The sequence below is a fragment of the Mirounga angustirostris genome, unplaced genomic scaffold, assembly GCF_029215605.1.
Source record: "Mirounga angustirostris isolate CCGP_5_RB_7025 unplaced genomic scaffold, mMirAng1.0.hap1 SCAF_3, whole genome shotgun sequence".
Lineage (NCBI taxonomy): Eukaryota > Metazoa > Chordata > Mammalia > Carnivora > Phocidae > Mirounga > Mirounga angustirostris.
Genome location: NW_026991711.1, coordinates 26428336 through 26443596, shown reverse-complemented (window position 1 = coordinate 26443596; position 15261 = coordinate 26428336).

Here is a 15261-nt window from a genome sequence, read left to right as displayed (position 1 = left end):
TTTTATGTGGGGGTGTGTATGTACATGAAAGAAAGAGAGGGACCCAGAATATTTTATTAAATGTCAATCATTAAATTCATGTAACATGTTCAATTTATATAACACTTTCATTTGCAGATACTGCAAATGAGAATAATCAGGAAGAAACAGATTGGTAGGGGCAGCAAATATATGAGTTTAAGCATACTATGTTAGAGATCTATTCGACATCCAGTATGCAATTCTTAGTCTAAATTTGGATTCAAGAGCACACATCAGAGCCATATTAAAGCATATAAATATCACCTAGGAAGCTAGTATAGACAGAGAAGAGGCACATGGATTAAACAGTGACTTCTTCTAGTACTTAAAGACCTTAAAAATGAAGAAGACCCAGCAAAGAACTGAGATGGAATGACCACTGAGGTAGCATGGAGAGCAAGAGTTGCTCTAAAGTCAAATGAAGAACATTTTTCCAAATGGAGAGGAAAAAAAAAGGGGGGGGGGCTGAGAAATAGCCATTGCATTTGGAAAGATGGAAGTTGATGACCTTAACAAACATGATTTATTTGTGTTTTAGAGTTAAAAGACTGGCTATAATGGACTCAGGGGAGAAGGAGAGAGGGGAATGTAAAATTGAGAGTATAGAAAACTTCGAATTTGCAGAAAGGAGCTAAGGGTGGATAGAATTGTATATACACATTAGTATATTTGTAAGTCCATGAAATACCATTTTGTCTATAAATATAGCTATACATTCAACACTTCATTTTGTAGGAAAATTGAAAACATTCTTATTTAAATTTTTAATTGACAGCAGTCTTTGCAATTTGGGCAATTATAGAAACAACCTTCATAAGCAAGCTTCCCCCAAAATAATCTATTCATTGATAACTAATGTGGTTATCTAGCAGTGATCTAGGACCATTAATTTGGCATGCATATAGGGATTTATTATTGTCAACCAACAAATAGAACACACTGAGCAAATATGGAAATTCCATGGATAAAAAAAATGTGATATTATTCTGTCTTTAAGCAGTAGATGCAAGTTTTTCTAATAATTATTTGTCAAAAAGGGACAAAGCATAAAATAATCACCCAGAAACCATAATTTACCTCAAGCAATAAATTTGTTAATACTTCCAACATTTCAAATGCATTGCCTTTCTTTCTATGTTGTATCAGTGACCACATCATATTTTGCACTGATTTTAATTGGATCATATATTTATTAGAGTATTTTAAGTGATTTATGGATTAAATGAAAGTGCTTTTTAAAATACTACATCATAAGATCAGATACAGAAAATAAATCAGCACGTAGCTTAAACGTATTTTTCCCAGAGAGTTATGTTTTTTGAGTAATTCTGAAGACTACATTTTTCTTTTCTGACAAGGACTAGTATTATTTTATTGCAGAGGAAAAAGGCTTATTTTAAGAAAGAAAAACATCTTGGAATTCTACTATACAGATGTATGAATCATTGTCTTTTACTATTATAACATCCCTTACTTTATGTAGCAATGAATGGTTGCCTAAGTCACTGTGGGTGCATTGAAGGTCAGATAAACCCTGCAGCAGTAAAAATATTTCACATTCAAGAAAATAATATGACAAAAATAAGAATAATTTTACAATATCTCAGAGGTTTATGTTGTTGCTTCTGAATCTTTTTGTTTGTTTGTTTTGGTTTAAATAATTATTGTCAAAGACTCATACTATATCTTGAACTTTAAAGTACCTTTCTTCAATGATTAACCTTATTTTTTTAATGTACCTTTGATAATGCGGCTGTTAATAAGTTACTGGCACAGAACAAAATTATGATTATGTTTTAATAGTATAGAGAAATATTTTGAGAAATAGAAATAGTTTGAAAAACTGTAAATAGATTTTTAAAAATCTATTAAAAATTTCCTTAAGATCAGAGGCAAGGAATATTAAATAATTTTAATATAAGTACAGATCAGAAAGTACTGAGGGGATAAAATTTACCTAAATATAAAAGCATATATTGGTTAATTATAATTTGCAGGGTCCTTAAGTAAGTTGGCCATGAAACAGCATTATAGAGAACAACAAATCATATCTCTACCAATGAAAATTTACATTTTGGCAATGTCTTTATCTGAGTACACTCAGGTGAGAAGAATGTAAGTAAAATGAATAATCTGCTATGTATAGCAAAATGTGATGGAAACTAAGAGGAATAAATAATGACAGATCGCTGGAGGTTTAGGTAAACTGAGATGATATTGGAAGAGTGACTATATATCATATAGATATAAGGAGAAAAATATTCAATCAAACAAGTAGCAAAAGAAAATAAATTATAAGAAAGCAAAGGACAAATAAAATAGGGATGGTATTGTTTGGATGAAACACAAAATGCAAGTATACTGGCAGAAAAATATATTAGAAAGTTAAATTGGTCTTCCTCAAATAATTATCAAATAAACTCATCTGATGTTCAGTATATTACTACTGAATTTTTTTTTAGGGGGGCAGGGTACAGAGTTTCTCTTTCTATTTCTCCTTGCACAAAATATTAAATGTTTTCATCTCTGAATTTCCATAGTATATTTATAGCTCATATTCCTATGAAAATATTTTCTAAATTATAATTCTTATTCTGCCTTTTATGTATTGCTGACATTACTTATGTTCTATTAAGTTGAATTTAGCAATGTGCTATAGGTTTTTAAGGTAACTGAGGTATCAAGGAAAGATATTTCTAAATATGCATCCAATTTGAAAGACAGTGATTAAGAAATAACCACTATTAAAATTTAGATGAAAATAGTAAAATTTAAGATAACTCATTTAACATATCTGTCTCAAAAATAAATAAAAATGTTCATAACCATAAAGAAATCAAACTGGGAATTAAACAATTTCAATTAAGAAAGGATAAAATGTCTTATAGCAAAAATATACAACCTAAAAACAAATTATCTCAAATATTCATAAACTTTTGTACATATGAATAAAACATTTTTTCATGGAAAGGGTGCACAAGGTCAATAGCACCATAAACTTATGTGCAAATATCTCAGACAAAATATTAGGAAACCAAGTAAAAAAATGTATTAAATAGCATATGTGGATCAGTTTGAATCCATTTGTTTTGATGGAAAATCTTGTTTTCCTTGCTACCTATTCAGTACTATTAGGAACCCTAGTTTTGTTTGTAAAAATTACTTCTATGTCATGACACTGTCTGGGCTTGCACAGTAAATGGTACAAGTATACCTGAAAGCATTTTTACATCAGTGTGGCTAGCAATAATGAAGCTATCTGTTATAGACTACAGAGGACATTAATAATTTATAGAAGTGTGATACCTCTCACCAGTGATGTATTGCAGATATGTGACATTATATTTTTCCACTTTAAATATGATAAATAGTGTCTTCCTTCTTTTAACCACATGATTAATTTTTCCATAATTTGCTCCTCTACTTAAAGCTGGTGACTAGTCACTTGGATCTCTATCATTTATATTATAGAAACATTAGGAAAAAATGATTTAAAAAAGAATTGAAGTTATCATAGGATATTTTCATATATTTTCACCTGGTATTAAAAATACATTTCAATTTATGTATTTGTTATATTACTTCCAATTTTTTTAAAGTATGCTTTTTAATATGATTATAAATTTTTAAATTAAAAACACTTTAAAAATCAGAAACGATAGAGGAATAGTGAAGAAAGAAAATTTTAAAAGGCATTTGATATATAAATAAGATTTATTTATAAGCAGTAATAAGCTGGTAAATGTTTAAGAACCTTCTTTGGAAGAGAAAACAAAGGAAATCCTAATATGTCACTGCTATTTTTCATGGTAAAAATAAAATAGCCCTACCAAAGCCAACTGCAAGCAACCAACACAAAACCAATTAGCTCACATAATTCCCAAATGTTTAATGATGGTCTTTCACACTCACTGATATGAGACAACTCTAACATATCTTTGGAACTTATATGTATTTTTTTAAATAAAATTATACCGAGTACTTGCACTTCAGCACTGCAATCTCAGTGCACATTTAAAGTGCAATAAAGTTAATGCATTCAACTTTGTCCAAGATTCCTTCATATGTTTCTATATATTCCGTATATTCTATAATTTTTTGAAAATATTTAAAAAGGTGGGTAGTACAAACATAGAGTGTAAGTAATTTTCACTAATACTTTAAAAATGATTCACTACACGGGGCACCTGGGTGGCTCAGTCGGTTGAGCGTCTGCCTTCGGCTCAGGTCATGATCCCAGGGTCCTGGGATCGAGCCCCGCATCGGGCTCCCTGCTCCGCGGGAAGCCTGCTTCTCCCTCTCCCACTCCCCCTACTTGTGTTCCCTCTCTCGCTGTGTCTCTCTCTTTCAAATAAATAAATAAAATCTTAAAAAAAAAAATGATTCACTACAAGGTTATTCATAATATGTATCTGTCTTGTTTTCTATATTTACATGATTTTACTCATTAAATTTTTCACATAGGTTTGATAGAGTCTGTGAAACTTGACTAAATTATAATTTTAAAATCTAAATTTAGGGATTATACATGAAATTCATTCACTTGTCTTCCCTTTCTTAGTTTCTAAGATAATTGGCAGTTAACCACAGATACAGTCAGAAATTCACCTTTTTATCAAAAAGATAATGATGCCAACAACAGTTTTGAAATCTCTTCATATCAGCTATTACATATGTAGAGCAAAAAGATTCTGCTGTCACTTCGTATTATCTCATCAGCACCCTTGAATACCTCAGCAGGTATGCCATCTGCCATCAGGCTTTGATTCTTTACAAATTTAAAGGCTCTAATGCAATGCAGATCTTGATCAATCTTTTAGTTGAGGAAAGCCCTGTATCTGTCATCAGATAGAAAACGAAGAATATGATGCCTTTTAAATAATACTAGTCATAATATCAGTCTGCTACTATCATAATACCTTTCTTAGATTTTTATAATATCTTTAATATCCAGTAAGTAAGGTATTAGTAACTGCAAGTAAGTAATGATCAGTTAAAGGTATGGGGTACTAAAATTGTGGTAAAAGCTAAAATCTATATATAAATTATAAATCAACTTATATTGAGATAAAAATATTTTTTTCAAGGAGTAAAAACATTCCCTGTAATACCTGTGTACTCTGTGTAGGAGATTCTGAAGAATTTAATTGACCACAGACCATCTACTCTGAAAATGCATATGCATAAAAATTTTTTTCTCCTCTCTCAAGAGTTTTACTAAGACTCAGAAGCCATCTACAAACATTAAATTAAAAACAATTGCATAATTATGTATACTACTATAACAGATTTAGATTACAATCTTACTGATTTACTTTCCTTATAATGAGGATATGTTGCCATTAGGAACACATGAATAATTTTAACATAACATTTTGGTATGAAGACTCAATGTTATGAGAAAAGATTTTTTTTCAAATTTAAAAAATTGATTTAAATACTAATTCTTTTTAAATTCAGTCTACTATAGTTGACATGCTATAGAAAGTAAGTGGTGAAGAAAAACAGTTTAAGATATGATATGACATATTCTGAAAATAACCATAAATTCCTCTTTACATGCAACCATTCTCATGTAATTTTCACCTTAACAGGATAAATTTAGTTCCCCATTCCTAAAAATCTGGCATGGCATTGTGACTTCATTTGGCCATTAAAGCACAGTATAAGCATTTTACTTAGATGAACTTGGGCTAAAACGAGACCTTTCATGCCTTTGCTTTCCTTTTAGAGTCTGGTCTACCATCTAAACAATAACAAAAAAGATAAACTTCTGGAGGATGAGATACACAATAAGAAGATATGAATTATCTTAGCAGAACCACCATAGACCAGCCAATCCCCCCACCCATGATAACCCAGCAGTGAGTTCAGCCAAGTTCAGATACTCCTGACCAAAATAGGCATAACTTCCCTGTTCATCCTAGACCATCATCCACTCTCAAAACCATGAATTAAATAAATGGTGCTGTTTTAGGTTTGGGGATTTTTTTTAATTGCAAGCTAACTGTAAAACAAAATAAAAGTACCAAAGTTTTCATTGAATTTCTGAGGAAAAAACATATGCCCTAGTGAGGTATGAGCCAGTAGGTAATTTTAATAACCACTAGCACATATGCACATAATGTACTTCTACCTCCTATACGAATTACATGTCAATATTTTCTTCAGTGATATATTGTTTTTTGGTCATATCTCTTTTTACTGCATACATTCAGGAGATAGTTCCGGAAATGCAACACTACTTGGAACAGGACAGATGAATCTCTACATACACTTGTCCACTCAGATGCACAGGAAAAAAAAAAATAAAGAGGATTTCCAGTATTTACACAAGAATTAAATTCCTGAATTTGTAAGCTGAATTTTAAAATGGGAAGAAAGAAGGAAGGAAAAATGTAGAAAGGGATAGAGGTGGAGAAGGAAGTAGAGAAGAAGGGAGGAAGAGAAAACAGTATCTTCCCAACTCATCTCTTTTAACCTTCGGTAGTAAATGGCCTACGTTGAATTTCAGAAGCCCATCCCCAAATGACAGATTTTGATTTCTTTGATCTATTTAGGCAATATCAGGCTTATGTCTGTTATCAATTAGAGATTCTTCAAAGTAAACATAAAGTTTAGATGAACTTTATAATCCCAAAGAACAATACATCAAAGGGAAAACATATATTCTATATTGTATAAATAAAATATTTACTTCTTCTATTCTGCCTTTTTCATATTATGATGCCTATCATGAGCTATGTAAGTTGCTTGACCTAATATATACCTGTATTTTTAGAAAACAGTTTTTAAAGGAAATGTGAAAAATAGAAGTTTTAATATTTGGGAAAATATTGATTAAATTAATGGCATGATTAAATATGTAAAATCATATAGTAACATAACCTGAAATGAAATAAAGGATTAGAAGGCAGACTGAAATAGGAACCTAGTAAGAAATGTATTTAAAACAAAGCCTTTCTACCTGCAGAAAAGATTTGAGCATGCATAAACTACAAGTAGTGAGATAGGTAATCTATAAGAAAATAATTGTAAGGAATGCAGTATAAAGAGGAAAAGAGATCAAATTGATTAAATGAAAGCATATATCACCATACAGGAGAATTATGGCCTTACATACCAATAATTGATGTAGCTGAATAATACAAATTAACAATGTAAGCAGAAGCAGTAAGTAAAGATACAGTAAAACAAGAGGTTTGTGATCAAGGAAGCTGGTTCACACATTATTTTCAAGACAATTTAATGAAAATATGTCATCAATACTTACTCATGTCCGAGTGAATACTAAACCAGCAATCGGGGAGGAAAGTCACTATAAAGGTGGAGTGAGGTGAGCAGGTGGAATGTGAAATCATTACTGGAAAAATATACAAAGTATCTCTTGGGCTTTTGACGAGTTATAGAAAACTGAAACAATCACAACTATGCATTTTTATGTACATATTAACCAATGATTTCTCTTTTATTTGCCTGTCTTATTTTACCATACAGTTCATACTCATCAGTTATACCAAATGTGATCTATCAGTAAGCAACCTTGCCCTGAGTGCTGCCAGGGAAGTTTTGAATTTTAAATAGTTCATGATATACCATTATTTAACCAACTGGTCCTTATCTTAACAAAGACTCGGTAGCAATCTTTGAAGAATCACTAGAGATAAGCAGAACACTGTCCCAGTCTACTTGTGAATTAACTCTGCCCTACATAGTCCATCTTGCTGACTCTGTTTCTAAATTGTTATCATTTTTTTCTGCATATTTTGCACTTCGGGAGGAAGACCATCCTTTGCCTTCCTAGCTGGACCTAGAATCAAATTGCCATGAGACAGATTAACAGGAGAAAATCAAATTTAACAGGCTTTTATATGGGGAATCCACACAGACATAAAATTCCAAAGACAATGAGGCAACAAACAGGAAGCTTGTGTGAGCTAAGGAGAGGGGTAAGGACCTGAGGATATACAGAAGAGAAAGCTCTTTAGCAAGAAGGTGAAAGGAAATGTTTGGAAAAACAAGGCTGCCCTATTAGGCAGGTTAAGGCAAAGTCTCTGTTCATAGCTCTTTTCCTGTTATAGTCTCCTTTTTCCAATGTAAATTTAGGTAGATGGTGAGCAGGCAGAGAGTTTTTTCTGCATCTGCTGAGTTTTGATTACTTTTAACTCAAAATAATCTTTATATCAAAGTGGCCCATCTTGGGGCAGCCTTCCCTGGGCCCTTACACACTATTTATAGAACAAAATAAATAATAGGACACATACTGATTATTTGCATTTTCCAATGGGGTGCAGATATTGCTTTAAGGTTACATTTAAGTTTACCAAATAAATGTTTAAGCACATTGGTTTCATAACCATGCCCCAAATTGACTGTTTTTTTAAACTTCCTTCCAGGGGCACCTGGGTGGCTCAGGCAATTAAGCGTCTACCTTGGGCTCAGGTCATGATCCCAGGGTCCTGGGATAGAGCCCCATATCAGGCTCCCTGATCAGTGGGGAGTCTGCTTCTCTCTCTCACTCTCTCTGTGTGCTCTCTCTCTAGCTCTCACTCTCAAATAAATAAAATCTTTTTTTTTTTTTTTTTAGATTTTATTTATTTGACAGAGAGCAGAAACACAAGCAGAGGGAGTGGGGAGGGAAAAGCAGGCTTCCTGCAGAGAAGGGAGCATGATGTGGGACTTGATCCCAGGACCCTGGGATCATGACCTGAGCCGAAGGCAGACGTTTAATGACTGAGCCACGCTGGTGCCCTCAAATAAATAAAATCTTTAAAAAACCCAAAAAACAAAAAACTTCCTTCCACCACAGAAATTTGAACTTTATAACAAGTTGATTCAATATACAATTAAATGTTTTTTAAAAGATTTTTTTTCAAATAAAAAGATTTTATTTATTTATTTATTTATTTATTTATTTATTTATTTGAGAGAGAGAGAGAAAGAGAGAGAGAGCACGGGGTGAGGGGCAGAGGGAGAGAATCTCAAGCAGACTCCTCACTGAGCTCAGAGCCCAACATGGGGCTTCATCTCAGGACCCAGAGATCAAGACCTGAGCTAAAACCATGAGTCAGATACTTTATTGACTGAGCCACCCAGGCTCCCCAAGATTTATTTATTTATTTATCTGAGCAAGAGAGAGAGAGAGAGTGAGCACTCACAAGGGGTGGGGAGGGGCAGAGGGGGAGGGAGATAGAGAATCCCAAACAGACAATCCATTGAGCATGGAGCCTGATGCAGGGCTGGATCCCATAACCCTGAGATCATGACCTGGACTGAAACCAAGAATCCAATGCTCAACAGACTGAGGCACCCAGGCGCCCCTACAAGTAAATGATTGTTAACTAACTTTACTTCCTTGTTTGGTAATCAGCTTCCATTAGAATAGGCTGTGGGGATTTAAATTCAATTACCCATTTCATTTGATCATCAAAGTATATTATACGTTTTGTTAAATCAATCAAATTAATTTCATCAACTACAACAGAAATACACACCTAATAGCAGTTACCAATTATAAGCTGGATTAAAATCATTGCAAAACACATTAGTTTGAATCACATTAGTAATTTTGGCTTTCCAAACAAGAGTAGCCCTTGCTTATAACACATATTGTCCTGGATTGGGTAATAAATTAATAAACTCAGTTAAACCTGGATCTTAAGTCACTTTGGGCATAGCCCTATGTACTGTTTATACTGCTTTGTTATACTGAAATGGATTTTAATATGAGCTTTCTGCCAGCTATGGTCTGACCAAGATCCTGACCAGGCAATCTGTAGCTGCTATTCATCACTAATGAACTTGTTAGTAAACAGAACAATTGTTAGTTATATTGTTTCACAAAAATTATGTGATACATTGTTTTTTCTACCCATAAATGCCTCTCTTGAATGTTTGTATGGTTACTTATCTTATGTCCCCATGGGACAACTTCCAAATAGTGAATAAGGCATCCACTTGGTTTCTATCTCCTTCTAAATTTTAATGGCCATCAACATGATTATTTGATTTTCTCTTTCTCTTTCTATTTGCTTTTCTCTTTACAATGCCATAGAGTTTACCATGACAAAACACCTCGCATTTTCATTAATCCAGTAGCTACTGCCCAAGAATCACTAAAAATCTACATCATTGCATTGTTATCTAATTCTTCTTAATGCCTCAAGAAACACTAATCTTAATTATGCCCATTGTGTGAATCTATGTTTTTTCCCTTTCCATTAAAAAAACAGCCGTCAACTATTTCTGATGCAATTGCTTTCCAGATCAAGTACCAATTAACCACCTTTAATCTACCTTCTGTAAACCAAGCTTACTGCCTGGCATCATCCAGTAACTGTTCATGATAACTGGTCCCTTTGGTTGAGTAACTCCCAAATGGGGATCTAATGTTGACCCAGCCAAAAGGACAGTGACCACCAGTTCATTTAGTCCCTGATACTCCAGTGATCATCAGTGTTGTTCACTCTTCAATACATTGTTTCCACTTAATGAGAGAAATTTGCATTTCCATTCCTGTGGGAATGTAATTTGTAATAACCCAAGACATGAGGGTTATTTCAGCTTACAATATGTATATTCTTCTGTAATAGAAGATGTTTCAAGGAAAACTCAATTAACAAGCCAACAAATCCCTTTCAAATGGCATGTGTCTTGAAACTGCATCAAATTCCAGCAGTAGATGATGAGTGCCAGTAGCAGGTTTTTCCTAGAGGCTCCAATCACTGTGGTGTGGGTAACAGACATTTCCTGTAATTAGTTCTGGCTAATTAATTAGCTGAATTTCCTTGATTGCCACTCCCTTCGCAACCCCCCCAGGTATCCTATATTGTTTTAAATTAACTACTTGAATGGGTTTAGGCAATTCTAAAGGTTCCCATTTTGCATGCCATATTAAACAGGATGAAGAGCAGATTTACATTACTTCCCTTTTCCCAGCTGTTTGGTAAAGAAAGACTTCCCCATTCAGACATAACACGCATTTCAATAATACTCTTTGATGAGGGTCAGGAAACAGTTATATGAGGCTTTCCTATAAGAATTTCCTTTGAGATATATTTTAATCTTTAAATTGTCTACACTTGCACTACCACATCCCCCAAATTAAATTAAATTAAATTATATCATCTTTTAAATACTTATTAGCAGGTTTAGAAGCAGTTTTTCTTTAATGTAAACTTGCTTAAGGGGAGCCTGGATGGCTCAGTCAGATAAGCATCAGACTTGATTTAGGTGCAGCTCCTGACCTCAGGGTCTGGAGATCTAGCCCCAAGTTGGGCTCTGCACTGAGAGTGTAGCCTGCTTGATTCTCTCTTTCCCTCTCCCTCTGCCCCTCCCCCTGCTCTCTCTCTCTTTCTCTAAAAATGAATGAATGAATAAATAAATAAATACATACATACTTGCTCAAAATTATTTGGGCTTCCTGATTTGTGATTTTTAACAATTCTGGAATATATATACCCTACTATTTTTTTGAATACCATCTCCTTCCAATTCTCTATTTACTTTTTCCAGCAATCTGATTAGATTTTTAAAATCCTCTGGGCCTTTGCCTCTCTTTAATAATCACAATTTTTTTTCCCTTTACAATTTGTATCATTATGTTTAACTTCTTCATGTTAATTTTCTTTACATAAGAATCATTATGCTTAATTTTTTTTCAGTTTTATTGTCAGACTTACTAATTTCATTTAGATTTGTGGTCAATCTCTAGTTTAAACCATATATTTAGTGTCTAATCTTCTTATATTTTTTAATTTCTAAAAAGTTATTTGAAATTCTCTTTCTCATATTTTTAATTTTTAGAAATGTATTTAATGTCCTTAAAGTTCTGCTTTGTCTTTTTGTTTGATAGTATGTTGCATCATCATCACATTTTTTATGTTCACCTTTATTTTTTGAACATATTGCACATGTGTTATTTCATTTGTTATTTTTATTTTTTTTTAAGTATGTTCCATGCACAGCATGGAGCCCAACATGGAGCTTGAACTCACAACCCTGAGATCAAGACCTGAGCCGAAATCAAGAGTTGGATGCTTAACTGACTGAGCCACCAGGCACCCCACACATGCGTATTTTAAATGCAATATCACAATTTTTACATTATTTTTATATTTTGGCAGCCTGGTTTTGCTCTATGCTTATATATCTATTACTTATATTACTTCTGATTTTTGGACATAGTGGCTTTTAAATGAATTCTTAAATTTATTTTTTATTATGTAATGCTTCAGTCCGTAGTGCTTAAAGATGTCTGGGAATATACTGTGTTGCAAAAAATTATTTGTGTTCACTGTTGCAAATTACATGAAGTATTTACAAATCGAATCCATCTAAACTAGAACTTCCACTTTGAAATTTAGGTCAATCAGATCATTTTAGGTTCACTCAGGTGAATATAAGTTTGTAAGTATGAATTTGCAGGGAAATTTTTATTTTTCCTCTTCCCAACTTCCACCTAGAAACAAGGTAATTATGGCCCTTTGGTGGAGTGTTTTGTTTTCCTAATTTACCCATGAAATATGTTCAACTTTAGAACTGTTGGATTATGTGTCATTTACTTGAGTGCTAGGCTTCATCTGTTTTCTTATGCAACACCTCCTCTACCATCTGTGCTGTGCATTAAGTGCAGTTTCAAGGGCAGCAGAGATTTACAGATATCCCAGGTTCAGTGTCCACTCACATCTCTGAAGTTGGGATTCATTTTGTCTCTGGTTTCTAAGAAGTTCCCATATTTTTCTGCCAACTGTTCAGGATTTTTTTTTCTGGACAGAAATTTTTAAAATATATAATTATCTAGCATTGTGAGTATTTTGTTCTAGAATAATTTCCTTTTGATATTTCTCATGTATCACATTCCAAAATTTAAGCAGCACTTATTGTCATTCCTGAAAGAAGCTTTCTTTAGTATACTGTCTTGAATATGTCATTTAAAATTATGGGCTATTGCATTATAGGGCATTTCATAATAATGTACTTGTTTGAGTTGCAAACATAGTCAGTAGAAAACATGGTCAGATAGGACCTGGAAATGATGAAAATATTATGTCATTTACTTCAGTAATCTCAAACATTCATTTCCTGCTTTACAGTGTAGGGACCCAGGGGCAGGATGCCCCAAGATGGCATAAAGATTATTTTGAGTTCAAAGTAAACAAAACTGAGCAGATGCCTCCCCATCAACTGCCTAAATTTACATTGTAAAGGAGAGACTATAACAGGAAGAGAGCTATTAACAGAGACTCCTTTTTATCTAAGGAACTTACCTGCATAAGAGGACAACCTTGTTTTTCCAAACATTTCCTTTCACCTTCTTGCTAAAGAGCTTTCTCTTCTGTATATCCTCAGGCCCTTACCCCTCTCCTTAGCTCATACAAGCTCCCTGTTTGTTGCCTCATTGTCCTTGGAATTTCATGTCTGTGTGGATTCCCCATACATAAGCCTATTAAGTTTGATTTTCTCCTGTTAAATCTGTCTCATGGCAATTTGATTCTAGGTCCAGCTAGAAGGACCATGAGGTAAAGGAAGGTCTTCCTCCCTGACAATGGCATGTACTTCTCTGCGCTGAAATGGAATTCAAAGTAAAACCCAAAACCTACAGTTCTTCTTTTGGGAGGTAGTCCATGACTATCAAGAAAAAAAAAAAAAAAAGATAGGCAAGTATGTCTGAAACCAATACATTTAAGTTAACAAATGCTTGGCGATTATGCCCTAAGAAACTCTGTTCACTTGATTAATTTATAAGCCTGTTGTTATGCAGAAAGTTGGCCCAGAACCAATAAGATGAATTAAGATGAATAAACTGGGAAGAAAGAGTTCTTGCAGTTGAGCAGAGGGGACCCAGTAAAGGAAAGTAACCTCTGTGAGGATACACCCAGAGATTTCCCTCATTTGTCATGCTTGCTGGGCCATTTTTTTGAACATGCCTTCCATGAAGGGGCATGATTCTTGAATGTGCATGCCCAGAAAGGCTGCTACCTCCCCTTATCTCTGTAGCCAATCAGCGTATTTCACATCCTGACCCCTTACCCTTAAATACACCCCACCCAACAGAGATGATTTAAGAAATCTTCTCCCTTCCCCTTGCTTGGAGCCCTGAAATAAAACGCCTTTTCTCTGCTGCAAAAACTAGTGTCATTGTTTGACTTACTGTGCACATTGGGTAATGGACCATTGTCTGATAATTTGTCTTCTTTACACCAATATTGTTTCATATATATATATATATATATATGTATATATATACACATACATATATATACATATATATACATATATATATTCTAAGAAGTTATATATATACATATATGTGTGTGTGTATATATATGTATGTTTCATGTATATATTTATCATAAAAGTCATCATATACTAGATGTATAAATATTCTCTTTACTTTGTTAAATTCTTAAGCAGCAAGCCTGGTGTTGGCACAAGACAGAAATATGTTTTGCAGCTCTAGTTATAAACTTTAGAAACTAGCCATGATATAAAGTAAGACACTGTGTAAGTATAACCCCTTAAAACTATCACGTTTATATATTTAATAATTTTTCATTATATTTGCTTAGTGGTATGCTAAAATATTGAAGAATGGTGACTTCATATATCAAATGCATTTCATATATCAAATATTTTAACTACAATAATTTTTACAATATTAATTAAATTTTAAGAATCCATGATATATGAAAAATTGCCCCACTATTTTTATATATTGCTGATAAATTAATACTCAAAATGCTAATAATCCTCTACAGTCAAGCTATATTGAATATGTGCTATTCATAGGCTTTTAAAATTTATTAAGATCCTTATTACAAATGAGGAAATAAAAAATTACTTTTGTTCCAGGAGATGATTTATAACATGTTATTTTTATGGTGACTAACATATACACCCTTTACTGAACAAATTGAAGAAAGAAAACTGCAGATAAAACTGTCACTTAGATAAAGTATTTGCAATGAGTTTTTGTGTGTACTAGAAAACTGTTTTATATATGCCTGTCATAATGCTGTGTTTGCAGTTCAGTAAATATATGGCTTACGCCAAATAACTGTGTCAGCAGTTGATTACAGATCAATATGTTCACAGTACTGCTGAGTGTTGAATTAAGAGGAAAAAGTTCTGTTTCAGAGACAAATAGCATTGATGACTCAAGAAAACTGTTTTCTTCAGGATATACTTCTGATACAATGTAGCATATAGCTTATTACTGCTCATTCAAATTAGTAGTTA